This window comes from Cyprinodon variegatus, unplaced genomic scaffold (genome assembly GCF_000732505.1).
Source record: "Cyprinodon variegatus isolate N-32 unplaced genomic scaffold, C_variegatus-1.0 Scaffold112, whole genome shotgun sequence".
Classification (NCBI taxonomy): Eukaryota; Metazoa; Chordata; class Actinopteri; order Cyprinodontiformes; family Cyprinodontidae; genus Cyprinodon; species Cyprinodon variegatus.
Genome location: NW_015150565.1, coordinates 58,885 through 61,599, shown reverse-complemented (window position 1 = coordinate 61,599; position 2,715 = coordinate 58,885).

Here is a 2,715-nt window from a genome sequence, read left to right as displayed (position 1 = left end):
ATGTGTAATCTGTACAATTTCAAGAACCATTCTAAAGTATTTTCTGTGTTGCTCACATTTATTTCTGTGGTAACAGTTTGGATGGAAAAAAAAAACTCTGGCAGGTGGATTTTAAAATCAACCTGCCACTGTGGCTGGAGGACAAAGAAGCTAACTTCAGGCCCGGCTTCCAACAAGAAGAAATTAAAACTGTACCCAGAGGAGGAGGTCTCAGATTAAGGCTTATAAAAACAACTAGAGCAGCATTATCTAAATGCCCTGTCAGTTTTAACCCAGTTCACACTTTGCAATATAACCAATAACAGCACTAACAAGGCTCTGGTGTTAAAGGAGTCTGATCTAAATGTGAATATAGATCTGCAGATCAGCACATCCTAATCAGCATTAAAGCTTAGAATATCTTCTGCACAAGCTTATAACTGAAATAAGTCCTTCAACTGAAGCATGAAACATTCCAGCTATAAAAACTTTAGTGAAACCAGATATTAGTTGTTTTGTAAACTGTTTTGCAATTAACAGTAGTTTTACATATGGATTTGTTATGTGGTGAAATAAGCGCATGAGGTAGGGGTTTGTTTAGTACTGTAACAGGTGGGTTACTTGCTTGAACCTATGGACATAATTTAAGGGGGGGGACAATGGGGACATGTTTTCTAGACTTTTTCAAAAGTGAATTTTAGTCCTATGCACTTTTTACAATCATCGAGCACTAGGACCAAGCGGAAAACCGCAGCCCAAGCTGAAGCCCGCTTCCATGACTTTAGACAGCTCACAAGATCTTGATGGGTCCTTTGTCTTGTGTGATTGGCTGTGATTACCGTCGCTCCTAAGAAGCTCAGTTTATACACCACTGAATCGGGTCTGCTAATGGAGGGTCACAGCGCTGCTGAAGTTCTATGTGTTACCGTAATTAGAACTGTAGGGTTGCAAGTCTCTTTCTCTGCTTTCTGGATACGTTTTGGATTTTTTTTTTTTTATCTTAAAGGGTCCAGGAGGTACATTCTTGAAGAAGATTTGGGTTTGCAAACATACAGTGAAGGAATCTGCTATTATTGTTGGCCATTTGTTCTTCAGTTTGGTCATGTAATGTAGGAGGGTTGTTACATCAATGTCTTATTTACATGAGTCTTTGAATTGGTGTCATGTGCATGTGTTTGGTTATTAGACTCGCAGTTACTATGTCTGATAAAAGAACGAGACATAAGAGTCCCCTTCAAAAGTCAAAGTGTGAGTTATAATCAAAGAACTGTGTAAAACCGCTCCTACAACACCCTCACAGGCTGCATAGAGCAGCATATTCACTTCAAGATCCTCCACTGAATTATCAAGATCTCAATAGTCTTGTAAATTATATTTGCTTTATTATATGTGCTGATGAAAAGAAAATGTAATACATTACTGTTATCATAAAAAGGAAAAAACTACAATCTAACAATGTGATTTTGTATATCCAAGCTCATAATAATTGTAAAACTATGTGTTTTTAATCTACATGGATTGACCCCAAATTACCCAATTGTCCTATGCTTTGTCAGGAGAGGTATACAGTAGCAGTGATGTGAGAGAAAGTGGAAGAAACAAACACAGAAGAACTGCTAGAAAAAAAACGCTAAAATTATATATAGTTATATTAAAAGATAATTTTGTCCCTCCACCCACTGCTGAAATCCAAATTTCGTCCATGCTTTAACCCCTGCCACGTAAATGCTGGTTAAAGGGAGCAGTTCAACCAATTCTATAGCAGCTGTGTTTCTGTCAGGCTGCTAAAGGACAGCTTGATGTTAACTAAATGTATGAATGTAGTGTGAAGCGCTCTGGACTCCTCGGTCTAAAAAAAGCTAAAATAAGTACAGTACATTTACCACATTGCCTTACATCAATGTATGTTCTGTTTGTATAATCTCCTTTCTTACCTTCTTCTTCTAGCTGAGGATCATCCATCAGGTCATTTATGTAGTTGTAGATGTAAACCTTCTCTTTCTCCCACTCTACTGTGTCCTCTTCCTTTTTAATGCTGTATCTCACTTTTTGGAACAAGTTTGGAGTGGATCTCATTCTTAAGGACATCCTGATAATAACAAATAGTTGCAGAGAAGCTACACTAAACTCACTGCAATATGAAAACAGATTTGATTCTGTGAGAAAGTTTCTGAACTTTATAATAAAGCAGATCTGTGAGTGTCAGTTCTTCTTGCCCAGCCCTCTTTCTGGCCAGAAAATAGGAAGTAGAATAATTTAAAGAAACATACATCACTGAAATATGTTATACATGTAATTCGGTAAAAGTTTAAAAAGCAATCCACTGGACTTGGTTTCCAAGGTTTGAACACGTTTCGCTTCCCCTCCAGGAAGCTTTCTGAATTCTAATGTCTGGATCCGCAGTGGTAGGGTGACCATATTTCATTTGGGAAAACCAGGGAGGGGAACAGTTGTGAAAATTTGAAGTTCAGTTTAATATAATAATACTACTCTGTGAATAGTTCCGTCTGAAATTAATGAAAATAGTTGTTTTAATGGTTATTGAGTCAGATATGAGGCGGTAATGTTTGGTTTATCTAAAGGTTTTAATCTGTTACTGTGTAAATGGGTTTGGCTGGAATTTAAGGACAGATTCTAATAGATCTGCAGTGTGGGGACTATAAATCTGATAGGATGTTTATTTTTTTATTGCTGTTTTTTCACTATTTGCTTAGCTAAGTATATTTTGTTGTTGAA